This window comes from Bombina bombina, chromosome 12 (genome assembly GCF_027579735.1).
Source record: "Bombina bombina isolate aBomBom1 chromosome 12, aBomBom1.pri, whole genome shotgun sequence".
NCBI classification, from domain to species: domain Eukaryota; kingdom Metazoa; phylum Chordata; class Amphibia; order Anura; family Bombinatoridae; genus Bombina; species Bombina bombina.
In genome coordinates, this window is record NC_069510.1 from 75,117,417 (window position 1) to 75,136,830 (window position 19,414).

A 19,414-nucleotide genomic window follows, 5' to 3' on the forward strand; every position below is an offset into this window, starting at 1 on the left:
TATGTACTTATAGTCATGTACTTTTAAATGTATTTATGTATTTAAGATTTATTCCTTCTAATGTTTCCAATTATTCTGTACATTATGTATAATGTTTAAGAGAGATATTAGTGTGGACTTTATTCAGAGAATTTTTTCTATATTTGTAAATATACCTTTAAGAACAGCCTATTTAAGGTTAACAAGCTGGGACACCTGTGAGCAGTGAACAAGTGCCTGAAGGCACGAAACATGTCTGCTGCAGTTTGCCAGGCTGTCTATGCTAAGAGTGTCAGTCTGGTCTGATGAATTGTATCTGCTGATACACAGTGCTTTTACTTGGATTTTCAATAAATGTGTAAGTTTTATATTAACATAGAATCCGGACTCTCCTTTGTATCTGTGTACCTATTTTCAGTGCTTTTTGGATGAAGGAAGCGCTATCATCTGGATACCTACAGTTGTATGCCTACAGGTGACGTCATCCCACGCTCCATTGCGCCGTAGGAAGAGGAAACAGGAAGTGACAGACCGGTAAGGCAGAGCACAATGCTAGATTGTGTATTGTATATATATATATATTCAAAAAACACAAAAACAAATGTGATGGTGCACACAGAAAGGATAAATGTCCCAGGTAATCACGGTGGTAATGTTCTGTTTGGGACAATTTGTTTGGGGTACTGTGTGGATACGGGCTTTGGTGGAATGGATCTACGGACTAACTTCAAAGTCAACCCGTCTGGGGTCTCCTCCTGTGTTAGTCTCCTTCCGAAGGGAGAGATATGCGACGTGAGTCACCAAGATCTGAGGGCCTGTTATGGAGCATTCTTTGGGCAGGAGGTACATGGGCTTAAGGATACCCAGAGACCCACACCCCATGTACTTTCATAACTCTATCTTATGTCCATGTCACCCTGTATCCATAAATACAGGATGGGTACAGGGTGTGAGTGCCCCTTGAGGGAGCAATTGTGACTCTATAAACCAAGTGGGCATAAAGGACTTAATAGTTAATAAGAGCTGTTTTTATATTTTGCAATAAGATGTATTTTATTTACGTTTACAATCTGATTGTGCCTCAGGAGTCTGTCTGGGTAAACTGATTGTGTTCCTGTGTGATTATGTTAACTAGACTGCCAAAATCAAATTGTCTGAGTAAACTTTCCTCCCCAGTTAATTAACTTGATATGTTAATCTGTTTTATCTGTGAATAGACAATTGTTAGAGGTTTGCTGTATTGTTCATATGTTTGCTTTACTGTTTAACCAATGCCCTCTGTAACCTGAAGCTCTGTGACTCTGGAATGCCAGGGTGTATAAATCTGTGTGCTACTTTTAAATAAAGTGTTCATTTTTGTGTTCAGACAACTGAGTGTTGTCTCAGTTCTGTTCACCTATATAAATTTAGACTGCGGTCAAAGGGAGATACCAGGAGTTATTGCTCTGGATAAAGGGATGTCCAGGACAAGGGAAGTGTTCTGACGGAGGTACTCATTCGGGGTACTGGCGGTCCGTCACAGACCCCCTCATCCCGGAATGGCCCCTCTACGACTTTGTCGTCCTCCTCATCTCATTTGCTAAAAAAATAATTAAATGGTTAAATTGCATCCTATAGCTGCACATTTAAGCTAGGACATGCTACCTATGCGTTTTTCACATAAACTAGACATTTACTGAAAGAGACAAATGGTTAAAGAGCATCCTATAGCTGCACATTTAAGCTAGGACATGCTACATATCTGTGTGGAGCTAAAACTAGACATTTGCTGAAAGAGACAATTAAATGGTTAAATTGCATCCTATAGCTGCACATTTAAAGGGACACTGAACCCAATTTTTTTTCTTTTGTGATTCAGATAGTGAATGCAATTTTAAGCAACTTTGTAATTTACTCCTATTATCAAATTTTCTTCGTTCTCTTACTATCTTTATTTGAAAAAGAAGGCATGTTTCAGAACTCTGGACAGCACTTTTTTATTGGTGGATGAATTTATCCACCAATCAGCAAGAACAACCCAAGTTGTTCACCAAAAATGGGCCGGAATCTAAACTTACAATCTTGCATTTCAAATAAAGATACCAAGAGAATGAAGAAAATGTGATAATAAGAGTAAATTAGAAAGTTGCTTAAAATTAAAAAAAAATTGGATTCAGTGTCCCTTTAAGCTTGGACATGCTACATATTTGTGTGAAGCTAAAACTAGACATTTGCTGAAAGAGACAATTAAATGGTTAAATTGCATCCTATAGCTGAACATTTAAGCTAGGATATGCACACGTCCAGGCTAACATGAATGAAAGTGCATACTTGTGTATAATATGTACATAGACATGGCATAGAATGTGATCAATCAATGTATCTGCAATATTGTAAACAAGTCACAAGGCATATAATGAGACTGTTTCACTCATAGACCGCTGCAAGCAAAAGTAGTGACATCACAAAAGGCGCGGAGCCTTGTTCCATACCGGACTTGAACAGCACTCATAAGACATTGTGATACACACAGTCTTTTGCTTGCAGCGGTCTATGAGTGGGACAAGTCTCATCATATGCCTTGTGACTTGTTTTTAATAAATTAATATACCTTTTAACCCCTTCTGATTCATTCCTTGAAGCTGGGATATCGTTCTTATGCTTGTCTCCTACTAGGAGTTTCCTGTGCATTTATATCTAGAGCTTGATTTTAAAGTTCTAGACAATTATAACTTCTTGTCACAATTAATAGAGGAGCCAACTAGGAGTAAAGCTATATTGGATTTAGTGCTATCAAACAATACAGATATAATATCAAACATAGAAGTTAAAGAACATGTGGGTAACAGTGATCATAACATGGTCACATTTGAAATCTCTTTTCATATGCAGTGTTTTAAAGGCTTAACTAAGACTTTTAATTTCAAGAAAGCAAAATTCAATGATTTAAGGAAATCATTAAATGATATAAATTGGGACAATGTATTTTCTAATAAAAATACAGAGGATAAATGGATAATATTTAAAAATGTGTTAAATAAATATACATATCAATACATACCATATGGTTATAAAAATAAAAATAAAAAAAAACAGAATTTATGCTTACCTGATAAATTACTTTCTCTTGCGGTGTATCCAGTCCACAGATTCATCCTTACTTGTGGGATATTCTCATTCCCTACAGGAAGTGGCAAAGAGAGCACACAGCAAAGCTGTCCATATAGCTCCCCCTCTAGCTCCGCCCCCCAGTCATTCGACCAACGGTTAGGAGAAATAGGAGAAACCATAGGGTGCAGTGGTGACTGTAGTTTAAACAAAAAAAAATTTAACCTGACTTAATTGCCAGGGCGGGCCGTGGACTGGATACACCGCAAGAGAAAGTAATTTATCAGGTAAGCATAAATTCTGTTTTGTCTTGCAAGGTGTATCCAGTCCACGGATTCATCCTTACTTGTGGGATACCAATACCAAAGCTTTAGGACACGGATGAAGGGAGGGAACAAGACAGGTAACCTAAACAGAAGGCACCACTGCTTGCAAAACCTTTCTCCCAAAAATAGCCTCTGAAGAAGCAAAAGTATCGAATTTGTAAAATTTGGCAAAAGTATGCAGTGAAGACCAAGTCGCTGCCTTACAAATCTGTTCAACAGAAGCCTCATTCTTGAAAGCCCATGTGGAAGCCATAACTCTGGTGGAATGAGCTGTAATTCGTTCAGGAGACTGCTGCCCAGCAGTCTCATAAGCCAATCGGATGATGCTTTTCAGCCAGAAGGAAAGAGAGGTAGCAGTCGCTTTCTGACCTCTCCTCTTACCAGAATAAACAACAAACAAGGATGATGTTTGTCTGAAATCTTTAGTTGCTTGTAAATAGAATTTGAAAGCACGGACCACATCAAGATTCTGTAAAAGCCGTTCCTTCTTAGAAGCTGGATTAGGACACAGGGAAGGAACAATAATTTCCTGGTTAATATTCTTATTAGAAACCACCTTAGGAAAACCAGGTTTGGTACGCAAAACTACCTTATCTGCATGGAACACCAGATAGAGTGAATTACACTGCAAAGCAGACAATTCTGAAACTCTTCGAGCAGAAGATATAGCTACCAAAAACAAAACTTTCCAAGATAATAACTTAATATCTATGGAATGTAAAGGTTCAAACGGAACCCCTTGAAGAACTGAAAGAACTAAATTTAGACTCCATGGAGGAGCAACAGGTCTATAGACAGGCTTGATTCTGACTAAAGCCTGTACAAACGCTTGAACGTCTGGTACTTCTGCCAGACGCTTGTGTAAAAGGATAGACAGAGCGGATATCTGTCCCTTTAAGGAACTAGCTGACAAACCTTTCTCCAATCCTTCTTGGAGAAAAGACAATATCCTTGGAATCCTAATCTTACTCCACGAGTAACCATTGGATTCACACCAAAAAAGATATTTCCGCCATAACTTATGGTAAATTTTCCTGGTGACAGTCTTTCTAGCCTGGATCAGAGTATCTATGACGGATTCAGAGAAACCACGCTTGGATAGAATTAAGCGTTCAATCTCCAAGCAGTCAGCTGCAGAGAAACTAGATTTGGATGCTTGAATGGACCCTGTATTCCTGTCTCGTTGGCAGTGTCCATGGTGGGACAGATGACATGTCCACTAGGTCTGCATACCAAGTCCTGCGTGGCCACGCAGGCGCTATCAGAATTACAGAAGCCTTCTCCTGTTTGATTCTGGCTACCAGCCGAGGGAGAAGGGGAAACGGTGGAAAGACATAAGCTAGACTGAAGGACCAAGGCGCTACCAGAGCATCTATCAATGCCGCCTTGGGGTCCCTGGACCTGGATCCGTAAAGAGGAAGTTTGGTGTTCTGACGAGACGCCATCAGATTCAATTCTGGAATGCCCCAAAACTGGGTCAGATGGGCAAAAACCTCCGGGTGGAGTTCCCACTCCCCCGGGTGAAAAGTCTGACGACTTAGGAAATCCGCTTCCCAGTTGTCTACTCCTGGGATGTGAATTGCAGATAGATGGCAAGAGTGATCCTCCGCCCACCTGATTATTTTGGTTACTTCCTTCATCGCTAAGGAACTCTTTGTTCCTCCCTGATGATTGATGTATGCTACAGTCATGATGTTGTCCGACTTAAATCTGATGAATTTGGCCGCCACTAGCTGAGGCCATGCCTGGAGCGTGTTGAATATCGCTCTCAGTTCCAAAATGTTTATCGGGAGAAGAGACTCTTCCCGAGACCATAGGCCCTGAGCTTTCAGGGAGTCCCAGACCGCACCCCAGCCTAACAGACTGGCGTCGGTCGTTACAATGATCCACTCCGGTCTGCGGAAGCACATTCCCTGAGACAGGTGATCCTGAGACAACCACCAGAGAAGAGAATCTTTGGTCTTCTGGTCCAGTTGTATTTGAGGAGACAAATCTGCATAATCCCCATTCCACTGTTTGAGCATGCACAATTGCAGTGGCCTGAGATGAATTCGAGCAAAAGGGACTACGTCCATTGCTTCTACCATTAATCCGATTACCTCCATGCACTGAGCTACAGATGGCCGAGGAATGGAATGAAGAGCTCGGCAAGTAGTTAAAAGCTTTAACCTTCTGACCTCCGTCAGAAATATTTTAATTTCTACCGAGTCTATTAGTGTTCCCAGGAAGGGAACCCTTGTGAGCGGGGACAGAGAACTTTTTTCGGTGTTCACCTTCCACCCGTGAGACCTTAGAAAGGCCAGAACAATCTCCGTATGAGCCTTGGCTCTGGGAAAAGATGACGCCTGTATTAAGATGTCATCCAGATAAGGTGCTACTGCAATGCCCCACGGTCTGAGTACCACTAGAAGGGACCCTAGCACCTTTGTGAAAATTCTGGGAACAGTGGCCAACCCGAAGGGAAGGGCCACGAACTGGTGATGCTTGTCCGGAAAGGCGAACCTTAGGAACTGATGGTGATCTTTGTGGATAGGAATATGAAGGTACGCATCCTTTAGATCCACGGTAGTCATATATTGACCTTCCTGGATCATCGGTAAGATTGTCCGAATGGTCTCCATTTTGAATGATGGAACTCTGAGGAATTTGTTTAGAATTTTTAGATCCAGGATTGGCTTGAAAGTTCCTTCCTTTTTGGGAACCACAAACAGGTTTGAGTAAAAACCCAGTCCTTGTTCTGTAATTGGAACTGGATATATCACTCCCATCTTGAGTAGATCTTCTACACAGCGTAAGAACGCCTCTTTCTTTGTCTGGTCTGTAGACAGACGAGAAATGTGGAACCTTCCCCTTGGAGGAGAGTCCTTGAATTCTAAAAGATATCCCTGAGCAACGATCTCTAATTCCCAGGGATCGGGAACATCTCTTGCCCAAGCCTGAGCAAAGAGAGAGAGTCTGCCCCCTACCAGATCCGGTCCCAGATCGGGGGCTACCCCTTCATGCTGTCTTAGTAGCAGCTGCAGGCTCTTTGGCCTGTTTACCTTTGTTCCAGCCCTGCAATGGCTTTCAGGTTGCCTTGGGCTGTGAAGCGTTACCCTCTTGCTTTGCGGTTGCAGAGGTTGAAGCAGGACCGCTCCTGAAGTTGCGAAAGGAACGAAAATTAGCCTTGTTTTTAGCCTTAAAAGGCCTATCTTGCGGGAGGGCATGGCCCTTTCCCCCAGTTACATCTGAAATAATCTCTTTCAACTCAGGCCCGAAAAGGGTCTTTCCCTTGAAAGGAATATTTAGTAATTTTGTTTTGGACGATACGTCGGCCGACCATGACTTGAGCCAAAGCGCTCTACGCGCCATAATGGCAAAACCAGATTTTTTTGCCGCTAACTTAGCTAATTGCAAAGCGGCATCAGTGATAAAAGAATTAGCCAGTTTTAGAGCATTAATTCTATCCATGACTTCGTCATATGAAGTCTCCCTCTGGAGCGACTCCTCCAGCGCCTGAAACCAAAAAGCTGCTGCAGTAGTTACAGGAATAATGCAGGAAATAGGTTGGAGAAGGAAACCTTGTTGAACAAATATTTTCTTTAGTAAACCTTCTAATTTTTTGTCCATAGGATATTTGAAAGCACAACTGTCTTCAATTAGTATGGTTGTGCGCTTGGCTAGTGTTGAAACTGCCCCCTCTACCTTAGGGACCGTCTGCCACACGTCCCGCCTGGGATCAGTTATGGGGAACATTTTCTTAAAGATAAGGGGGGAACAAAAAGGTACACCTGGTCTCTCCCACTCCCTAGCAACAATATCCTCCACCCTCTTAGGGATTGGAAACGCATCATTGTATGCAGGGACTTCTAGATATTTGTCAATTTTACACAATTTCTCTGGGCCACCATAGGGTCACAATCATCCAGAGTTGATAAAACCTCCCTAAGCAATATGCGGAGGTGTTCCAATTTAAATTTAAACGCTAGTGAATCTGATTCTACCCGCTGAGAAACTTTTCCTGAGTCAGAAATTTCTCCCTCAGACATTACATCCCTCGCCCCTACTTGAGAGTGTTGTGAGGGTACATCAGATAAACCTCCCAAAGCTTCCGACTGCTCCTCATCTGTTCTCAAGACAGAGCTATCGCGCTTTTTAGGGAAAACTGGCAGTTTGGATAGAAAGGCCGCAAGGGAATTATCCATGACTGTCGCTAGTTGTTGCAATGTAATAGGTGCCAATGCACTAGAGGTACTAGGTATCGCTTGAGCGGGTGTATCTGGTGATGACACATGGGGAGAGGAAGGCGGACTATCCTCATTACCTTCAGTCAAAGAATCATCTAGGGCTATATTTTTAAGTGACACAATATGATCTTTAAAGTGTATAGACACATTAGTGCACTTGGGACACATTTTGAGTGGGGGTTCCACCATGGCTTCTGAACACATAGAGCAAGGCTTTTCCTTAGTGTCAGACATGTTTAACAGATTAGTATTATACACAAGCAGGCTTGGAAAAACACTTTATCAAGTAAAAAACACAATTTGCAATAAATGGTACTGTGCCTTTAAGAAAATAAAAGCGCACACAATTTTACAAAACAGTGAAAAATGAAGCAAATCTTTTGAAATTTTTACAGTATGTGCCTAATGCTTCGATATGATTGCACAGCAAGTTTCAGCCTGATTAACCCTTCAATGCCCAAACCAGAGCCGCCTAAAGCAAACAACCGGTTAATAAACTACAGCACTTTGCCACAGCAGCCTGCTGTGGCCCTACCTTCCCTTAAGGATTGGATTTGAGAAAAGAAAGCCTCTTGAAGTCCTCAAGCAGTCTCTGGACCCTTGTGAAGCAGCATGCAAAGAAATCTGTCTGAATAAACTGCACAACTGAGGTGCGAAATTAGGCCCCTCCCACTCCACTCCGGAGCTGTGGGGCCTTCAGAACCCAATTTAGGTGACTAAAAATAATGCCATGTGGAATAAAACCCCAAATAAACACACCAAAAGTGCTTTAAAAGTGTCAAAATTTAGTATTTGTTAAATAAAATAATCGATTGCAGTGGTCCTCCTACAACTTCTGATAGCCTTCTTCACGTTAAATCTTTTCTATGACCATCAGAGGCCCAAGAGTGGCTTCATAGGTTGATCCGAGGGCTGATAATGTCAATGGGCAAAAATTTTGTTTTCTAATTTTGCAACTGTCTCATATCTATGCTATGCTTTTCTGGTGTGTTAATATGACTTATCTGTATAAATTGTACTGAGATTTTTGTTTTGTTTGCCCTGAAATGAATCTTAATAAAAATATTAAAAAAAAAAAAAAAAAAAATCGATTGCCCTGTAAAAGTGTTAACCAGTCTATTGAGCCCTCATAAATAAGCCTCTAGTTCTATACTAAGTCTCAGAACATGGCTTACCCTTCCCACATGGGGATTCTTGTCAGTCTTCTAGCATTATCTTGTCTTGACTAGAAAAAGATGACTGAAACATACCTCAAAGCAGTTAAGCCTGCAAACTGTTCCCCCAACTGAAGTTTTCTGGTACTCCTCAGTCCTGTGTGGGAACAGCAATGGATTTTAGTTACAACATGCTAAAATCGTTTTCCTCTCAGCAGAATTCTTCATCACATTTCTGCCAGAGAGTGAATAGCACAAACCGGTACTATTTAAAAATAACAAACTTTTGATTGAAGATATAAAACTACAAATCTAACACCACATTTACTTTACCATCCCGTGGAGATGCCCTATCTGTTAGAGCGGCAAAGAGAATGACTGGGGGGCGGAGCTAGAGGGGGAGCTATATGGACAGCTTTGCTGTGTGCTCTCTTTGCCACTTCCTGTAGGGAATGAGAATATCCCACAAGTAAGGATGAATCAGTGGACTGGATACACCTTGCAAAAGAAACAAAGCCGTTATGGCTAAATAAAAATGTGTTAAGAGAAATTGGGAAAAAACGTAGGGCATTTAAATTATTAAAAGAAAATAGTACAGACTCAACATACAATATTTATAAGGAATGTAACAAAGCATGCAAAAAAGCAACCAAATTAGCCAAAATTGAAAATGAAAAATTAATTGCCAAGGATTCTAAGTCTAACCCTGAAAGGTTCTTTAAGTACATAAATATAGGTACATTAAAATGCGTGGAGGGAAGCATGATAAATAATGACAAGGAGAAGGCTGAGGTACTAAACCAGTTTTTTTCTTCAGTATACACAAGAGAGGAACCATTGAATGATACTTTGGAACAGAATAGAACATGCCAGTCCATACCACTAACTGAGTTTTGTTTAGAGGATATCAGGAAAAAACTGGAAAATATTAAGGTAAATAAAACTCCAGGCCCAGATGGAATACTGTCATGCTTTCACCTATCCTTGCTTTCCCTTTAATAGGAGGTGTCTACCATCAGTTATAAAAGTTCCTCCCACAGTCTAATAGTTGCTTGATTATTTTGTTCTACTAGCTCAGAAGTATCCAGCTCCTGCATCTTCTGGTATCTCTGTTGTGCAGACCTCACCTCTCTCACCAGCTATCACCTTTTGAGCCTCCGCTCTCACTTACCATCTCATTGGAGTAATTCCTAAGGGTCAATCTGTCTCCCTGAAACTCCTGCTCTCCCAGAGCTGACAGTTTCACACTTCCGGTTTCGGTAACACTGCAGGTGTGACGTCACACGCCGGAGCTGCACACAGACTGTCTCAACTCCAAAGGATCTCCTCCTGTTACAGAGTATCTGGACTTCCACTAAATAGTAAGAATTCTTACCTAAATACTCCTCTCTAATGTTAATAATTACCTGGTACCTAAAACTATAACTTGTTAACAATCTTTGCTATTATTGTGCTGCATTTGTCTGTATCTTTTATATTGGTGTCCTACACTTAGTATCTCTGTCATAAGCTGCCATCCTCCTGACTATAGATTTACTTGTGTAGATTTCCCCCATATATCAATGCAAGGTTTATTTCTAATTATGAACAAGATTTCATATGTTGCCACCTATTATTTAGGAATAAATCTTCTACACACCTATTAAACAAAACTCATAGAAATCCTTATTAGTTAATTTATATTCCACTACAGTTGGATTCAACTAAAGGATAAATATTTCTTCCTACAGGAATTAGGAAATTCAGCAATTCAGGTGAATATCCTGACATAATAATCAAGCCACAATAATGAATCCAGTAGACTTAGTTACTCATGTGCAGACCATAACAGATAAGGTAGAAAACATTACTCAAGCTTTAAACTCACTCCAGCAAGAGAACACCACTTTAAAAAATTATATTAAAGAGATTGCTGAAAAACAAAAGGTATCCCATACCATTGAACCTAATGTAAACCCACCTGATGTCTTTTCAGGGGATAGAAAAACATTCAGGGAATTCAGAAATGCCTGTTATCTGCTCTTTACTCTTAAGCCTCACACTTATCCTACAGAGCAGGTAAAAGTCCTTACAACAATCTCATATCTTAAGGGTGAACCCCGCAGTTGGGCTAACAGTTTCTTTGAAACTAACGACCCAATCTACAGTCCTTGGACACCTTCTTTCAAACCATGTCTCAGCTATATGATGATCCTTATCTCCAGTTAACTGCTGAGAATTCAATGAGAGCCCTGAGACAGCATAAAAAACCTGTGGAGGACTATATAGCTGAGTTTAAGAGGTGGTCCAAGGATAGTGGATGGAACGAGTTATCCTTAAGAAACCAATTTAGGTTAGGTTTGTCAGACTCACTCAAAGACGAGTTAGCTAGAGTTGAGTTACCCCACACATTAGATGCATTAATTAATCTAAGTATTAGCTTAGATAGGCGCCTTCGTGAACGAAGGCATGAACGAGGCTCAGTTGAAATCACTACAAAACGTCCCATCACATCTGGAGCCTCACATTCTTACAATAGACCAGTACCACAGTCTACTCCTGAAGCTATGGACATTGGAGTAATAAGAGGTCCCTTGAACCCACAAGAAAAGCAAAGAAGAAAAAATAACAACCTCTGCTTGTACTGTGGAGCCGCTCAACACACTGTCAAGGACTGTCCTCTTCTGATTCGTCAAAGGAAGGGTAAGAACATAGACATTACCTACTGTTGTAGTTCAGAACAATCTTCAACCACTCATTTCCTCTTACACCTTGTTTTACAGTGGGAGAACCATCGGCTAACCAGTCAAGCGATTATTGATTCTGGAGCAAGCGCTAATTATATTGATTCACATTTTGTCACTGTAAATAAAATTCCACTAATCAAAAAGCAGAATCCTGTTTTAGCTTGTGTTATTGATGGAAACCCTATTTCCTCTGGTCCAATTCTTTTTCAAACCATTCCACTGTTGTTAGCCATACAATCCTCACACATAGAATATGTTTCTTATGATGTAATCGACTCCCCGCTTTATCCAGTGGTTCTGGGATTCTCCTGGTTACAATTGCATGATCCTGTAATATCTTGGTCTAATTCTACTATTCATTTCACATCACCTTATTGCACTACAACCTGTAACACTAGCCATCATATATTACATACTCAAGAAAACGAAATACCCACAGAGTATTCAGATTTCAAGGATGTATTCTGTAAAAAGGAATCTGAAAATCTTCCCCCACATAGGAAGTATGACTGCCCTATAGAGTTAATTCCAGGTGCAGACATCCCCTGTGGGCACATTTTCCCTTTATCCAAAGTTGAACTTGATTATTTAAAAAGTTATCATGAAGACAATTTGAGAAAGGGCTTTATCAGACCCTCCTCCTCTCCTGCGGGGGCTGGTATGTTCTTTGTAAAGAACAAGGATGGAACTATCCGTCCCATAGTGGATTATAGGGAGTTAAATAAATGCACAGTAAAAAATTGCTACCCCCTTCCACTTATACCCGAGCTTATTAAACGTCTAGAGGGAGCTACTTGTTTCACTAAGTTGGATCTGAGAGGTGCATACAACCTCATTAGAGTTAGAAAAGGGGACGAATGGCTCACGGCATTCAGTACTCGTTATGGTTTATATGAGTATGTCGTGATGCCATTCGGCCTCTGTAATGCTCCAGCAACGTTTCAATATTTAATTAACGACATATTTAAAGACCTATTAGATGTATTTGTCGTCATCTATCTAGATGATATCCTTATATATTCAAAAAATCAGACCGATCATATTAAACATGTAAGAACAGTACTCTCTAGATTAAGACAACATCACTTATACGCTAAGCCTGAAAAGTGTATATTTAATTCTAAAACCATCACATTCTTGGGTTATGTAATTTCAGCAGAAGGTATTAACATGGAAAATTCTAAGATAAAAACTATCCTTGACTGGCCCGTACCTACTACCAAGAGACAAATACAACGCTTCATGGGTTTTGCGAACTTTTACAGAAAGTTCATCAAGAACTTTGCTCAGTTAGCAAAACCTCTCACTAATCTAACAAAAAATAACGTTAAATTCCTTTGGACTGAATCAACTCAGGAGGTATTTGATATATTGAAAGAGAAATTCACAACAGCTCCCATATTGTCCTACCCTGATCCATCACTCCAGTTTGTCTTGGAAGTAGATGCCTCAGACCATGCTGTAGGAGCGGTACTTTCTCAACGTAAAACCTTAAAGCATCCTCTCCATCCAATTGCCTATTTCTCCAGAGTTATGAATAATGCAGAGCTTAACTATGCAATTGGTGAAAAAGAACTCCTGGCGATAAAATCAGCATTTGAACACTGGCGACACTTATTGGAGGGAACTGAAATTCCTATATTGATCTATACAGATCACAGGAATTTAGAGTTCCTGAAAACCAATCGCACCTTAACATCCAGACAGGTGCGCTGGAATCTTTACTTTAGTAGATTTAACTATGTCATCACTTATAGGCTGTGTAACAAAAATCAAAAGGCAGATGCCTTATCTAGAATTTATGAAAAGCCAACGGAAATTCAAGGTCCCCAAACTATCATACCAGCTGAACATATTATAGGTCTCACGGATGACTCCGTAACACTCTTTAAAAGACACCAACTAAGTGACAATGAAATACCATCATCTCAGGTATCGCTATCCAATGATGGCCTTCTTTATCATGGACAATTAGTTTATGTTCCAAAAACATTAAGGTCTCAAATTCTTAAAACCAACCATGACAACCCCTTGGCTGGACACCCAGGAATAAAAAAGACCTCCGAAATGATAGGCAGATACTTTTGGTGGCCTAATATTAACAAGGACATCAAAGAATACGTCCTATCCTGTAGAATTTGTACTGTGTCAAAACCCAGACACCAAAAACCAGATGGTGAGTTACAACCTCTACCCACTCCTAAACGTCCTTGGACGGATATAGCTCTTGACTATATAGTGGATTTGCCTAAATCATCAAGTTATACTACTATTATTGTTGTCGTTGATTTGTTCAGCAAGATGGCTCATTTTATTCCATCAACCAAACTACCCACCGCTTCTGAAACAGTTCATCATTTGATTCAACATGTCATAAAACTTCATGGAGTTCCTCTCAGTATAACCTCTGATAGAGGCTCCCAATTCACTAGTAGATTCTGGAACCAACTCTGTAAAGCACTTAATATACAAAAACGCCTAAGTACCTCATTCCATCCACAGTCGAATGGACAGACGGAACGAACCAATCAATGGTTAGAACAATTTCTACGCTGTTTTACTAACGAACACCAGGATGATTGGTCGTCTTTACTTCCATATGCAGAATTCTCTTACAATAACTCCGTTCATTCCACAACTAAACATTCTCCTTTCTATATCAACTATGGATTCCACCCCCACTTCCACTATGACGCTCTCAAGAATGGTTCAAATCCTCTAGTCAACCAATTTGTCAACACAATTGCGGACACCTTTCTTTCTATTGAAAATAATATCAGACAGACGAAAGAATATCAAAAGTTTTATTATGACCTCAAACATTCACCTTCTCCTTCCTATGCCATAGGTGACAAAGTATGGTTGTCAACAAGGAATCTTCGACTTCCTTACCCATCACGTAAGTTGACTCCTCTGTTTATTGGACCGTACGAAATTCAGTCAATAATCAATCCAAATGCTGTTAAGCTTTCCTTGCCGGAAAACTTCAGGATACACCCGACATGTCTCTCTTTTGAAACCGTTTAGACCTATAAGGGAGCAGGAAACCCCCTCTGTATCAGTCCCCTCACCTCAGTCCACGGAACAGGAATATGAAGTAGGGTCTATTAAGGATTCTAGATGGATGAATGGCACTCTTCAATATCTGGTCCATTGGAAAGGTTTCCCAGCTGAAGATGATACTTGGGAGCCTGCCTCTAATTTATCTGCCAGACGTCTGGTTTCTCATTTCCATCGTTCTCATCCTGATCGTCCTGGACCTTGATCCTCTGTGTGGATCCTTGGCGGGGGAGTACTGTCATGCTTTCACCTATCCTTGCTTTCCCTTTAATAGGAGGTGTCTACCATCAGGTATAAAAGTTCCTCCCACAGTCTAATAGTTGCTTGATTATTTTGTTCTACTAGCTCAGAATTATCCAGCTCCTGCATCTTCTGGTATCTCTGTTGTGCAGACCTCACCTCTCTCACCAGCTATCACCTTTTGAGCATCCGCTCTCACTTACCATCTCATTGGAGTAATTCCTAAGGATCAATCTGTCTCCCTGAAACTCCTGCTCTCCCAGAGCTGACAGTTTCACACTTCCGGTTTCGGTAACACTGCAGGTGTGACGTCACACGCCGCAGCTGCACACAGACTGTCTCAACTCCAAAGGATCTCCTCCTGTTACAGAGTATCTGGACTTCCACTAAATAGTAAGAATTCTTACCTAAATACTCCTCTCTAATGTTAATAATTACCTGGTACCTAAACTATAAATTGTTAACAATCTTTGCTATTATTGTGCTGCATTTGTCTGTATCTTTTATATTGGTGTCCTACACTTAGTATCTCTGTCATAAGCTGCCATCCTCCTGACTATAGATTTACGTGTGTAGATTTCCACCATATATCAATGCAAGGTTTATTTCTAATTATGAACAAGATTTCATATGTTGCCACCTATTATTTAGGAATAAATCTTCTACACACCTATTAAACAAAACTCATAGAAATCCTTATTAGTTAATTTATATTCTACTACAGTTGGATTCAACTAAAGGATAAATATTTCTTCCTACAGGAATTAGGAAATTCAGCAATTCAGGTGAATATCCTGACAAATACACCCAAGGGTGTTAAAAGAACTTAGCACTGTTATAGACAAACCTTTACTCTTAATTTTTCAAGACTCATTATCCTCAGGCATGGTACCCCAGGATTGGCGTAAAGCTGATGTGGTGCCACTCTTCAAAAAGGGAAGCAGGGATGATCCAGGAAGCTATAGACCAGTTAGTCTGACATCAATAGTGGGGAAGATATTTGAAGGAATTATAAGGGATTATATTGATGAGCATATTCGTGTAAACAAGATTATGAGTTCTAATCAGCATGGCTTTAGGAGAAATAGATCATGTCAAACTAATCTAATTAGATTCTACGAGGAAGTAAGTAAAAATATAGATAAAGGGGAATCAGTTGATGTGATATACTTAGTTTTTGCAAAGGCATTTGATACAGTGCCACATGAGAGATTAATGCACAAAATTAAGGGACTGGGAATAGCTGAAAATGTTAGCTCATGGATAAATAACTGGATAAAAGATAGGGAGCACCGAGTAGTAGTAAATGGATCATACTCAGATTGGACAAAGGTAATCAGTGGCGTCCCCCAGGGATCAGTACTGGGCCCTGTTCTTTTTAATATTTTTATAAATGACTTGGAGCAAGGATTAAATAGTGACATCTCTATGTTTGCAGATGATACTAAATTAAGTAAGGTCATTAGGTCAGAGCAGGATGAACTATCTTTACAAAGGGATTTGCTAAAATTAGAACTATGGGCAAGTGAATGGAAAATGAGATTTAATACGGAGAAATGCAAGGTTCTACATTTTGGAAGTAAAAATAAGCAGGCTACATATTTTTTAAATGGGACAAGACTTAGCCAAACACAGGAGGAAAGGGATTTGGGAGTAGTAATAGATAACAAGCTAAAGATGGGTGCACAATGCAGGGCAGCAGCTTCAAAGGCTAATAAGGTACTAGCATGTATTAAAAGAGGCATTGATTCAAGGGAGGAAAGCATAATTCTGTCATTATATAAAGCCCTGGTAAAACCTCACCTTGAGTTTGGAGTGCAGTTCTGGGGACCGATTGCTAAAAAAGATATTGCAGAACTAGAAAAAGTTCAGAGAAGGGCCACAAAGCTAATAAGGGGATTGGATAAATTAACCTATAAGGAGAGGCTAGCCAAACTGGGTCTGTTTTCTTTAGAAAATAGGCGCTTGAGAGGTGACATGATTACTTTATATAAATATATTCATTGCCCATATACAGAGATGGCAGAAGCTCTGTTTATTCCAAGAAAATTGTTTCTGACAAGAGGTCATATTTTAAGGTTGGAGGAAAGGAGATTTAACCTCCTGCAACAGAAACGTTTTTTCACTGTAAGAGCAATAAAATTGTGGAACTCATTACCAAAGGAGGTAGTGAATACCAATACTAGGGTTGCACCGATACCAATACTAGTATCGGTATTGGTACAGATACCAAGTATTTGCATGAGTACTTGTACTCGTGCAAATGCACCGATACTTAAACCGATACCTCCACTTCCTACCCATATGCTATCTTGTGGCGTTTTTTCAAACTGCATGTTCCCATTTCATTTTAAACTGGAGTGGAGACTAAACTAAAAATTGTTTACTACTGTTCTGCCAATAAAAATGGCTGTTATTTGTATTATTGTAGGAGAGATCACTGTACATCATTCAGACAAACCCCTGAAGTACTGGGCAGTTAATAAACAGATTTCCAGCTCTGGCTAAAATGGCCCAAAAATATCTTTCTGCCCCATGCATTAGTGTGGAAAGTGAAAGACTGTTCAATTTAGAGTCGAACCTCCTTACTGATAGCAAAAACAGACTTATAGCTGAACATGCAGAGATGCTTCTAACTTGCCACTAACTTTTGAAAAATGATTCTATTTGCTAGATTGCCTTTTTTACTGCTAGTTCTCATCTTGCACAATTATGTTCAAAACATACTGTACTCTGAGGAACATCCTTAGCCAGGGCTGGACTGGGAATGAAAAGCAGCCCTGGAAAAATATGAAGACGAGCCCTATTTCCGTTGAGTCGGTAGAATACACGTCACATTTTTCTCATAGGGGTTTACTGGGACACTCCTTCCCCAAAATTTTTTCAGAATTAAATTATATTACTTTGTATTAAATACAAATGTCAGACTGATGTTATATAACAGCCCTACAACCCAATTGGTTCACTTCAAGTGTAATCCCCCCTAAAACTGGCATGTTTAAATGGCGGTGTTGGGAGAGTAATGGGCTGGGTATTAGTAGTCAGCGTTATCACCCTTGGATATATTCCCTCTCACACTCGGTGTGGACTAGGTGACTGACTCTTTATATCCTTTATTATATTCCCAAATGCCCAAATGTTTTAAAAGCATAGTACAGTCTCTGTACCTGTTTTGTAGCAATCCCGCTCCGTGATCAAACGGCTTCCGTTTATTCCGGTCTGTGTCTCCGCTTCAGTACACCGCTGCTCTCACTGTTGCTCTGCCATGGAAGGGGGGATATGATGTCAGACGTCCGTCTTCCAATCCCGAGGTACTTGCCGACAAACAAAAGAGGAGCGTGTAATGCCGGTTAGGATATCCAAGAAAAGAAAAAGGTGGCACGCTCCTTTCAAATATATAAAAATTAACATTTATTTTGTTGCATTAAAATTATAACAAGCCGTCAATCCAAAATGACACTGAGTAGTGCAACACAACGGCTTACGCGTTTTTCGGGTATTACCCGTAATCATAGCCTGATAGTGTGCACATCCTGGTATCCTTAAAAACTCTATGCTCGAAATTGATTGGTTAAAACAAATGAATGACGTTAAACTCAGTATACAGAACTTGCAACAGCATGATACATAACAACACTGACCCATTATCAATATCTAACATATAATATTTTGTGAGTAATTTAGCATGGATACATTACATCAAAAATTCACATATGACAATAAAGAAAATCTATTGATTGGTTCTCACATTGCATACACCAGTGAAATTAAACAAATAGTAAAGATATATGCATGAATATCTATGAGTATATATTTATGTATGATTGCCCTCCTATTGATGTATGCTTATAATAGAGTTCCTTAAGCAAAAACAGAATTTATGCTTACCTGATAAATTACTTTCTCCAACGGTGTGTCCGGTCCACGGCGTCATCCTTACTTGTGGGATATTCTCTTCCCCAACAGGAAATGGCAAAGAGCCAAGCAAAGCTGGTCACATGATCCCTCCTAGGCTCCGCCTACCCCAGTCATTCGACCGACGTACAGGAGGAAATATGCATAGGAGAAACCATATGATACCGTGGTGACTGTAGTTAGAGAAAATAATTCATCAGACCTGATTAAAAAAAAAAACAGGGCGGGCCGTGGACCGGACACACCGTTGGAGAAAGTAATTTATCAGGTAAGCATAAATTCTGTTTTCTCCAACATAGGTGTGTCCGGTCCACGGCGTCATCCTTACTTGTGGGAACCAATACCAAAGCTTTAGGACACGGATGAAGGGAGGGAGCAAATCAGGTCACCTAAATGGAAGGCACCACGGCTTGCAAAACCTTTCTCCCAAAAATAGCCTCTGAAGAAGCAAAAGTATCAAATTTGTAAAATTTGGCAAAAGTGTACAGTGAAGACCAAGTCGCTGCCTTACATATCTGGTCAACAGAAGCCTCGTTCTTGAAGGCCCATGTGGAAGCCACAGCCCTAGTGGAATGAGCTGTGATTGTTTCAGGAGGCTGCCGTCCGGCAGTCTCATAAGCCAATCGGATAATGCTTTTAAGCCAAAAAGAAAGAGAGGTAGAAGTTGCTTTTTGACCTCTCCTTTTACCAGAATAAACAAC

General features: G+C 40.2%; 1 protein-coding gene across 1 annotated transcript in view; it reads left to right on the forward strand.

Annotated features, from left to right (window-relative positions):
• Positions 1 to 294: 294 nt before the first annotated feature.
• Positions 295 to 19,414, forward strand: part of LOC128642788 (multidrug and toxin extrusion protein 1-like) — a 676,487-nt gene continuing 657,367 nt past the window's right edge. Inside the window, exon 1 of the mRNA XM_053695585.1 lies at positions 295 to 513. The gene's annotated coding sequence lies outside the window, so the exon portion shown is untranslated. The remainder of the gene's footprint in view (positions 514 to 19,414) is intronic.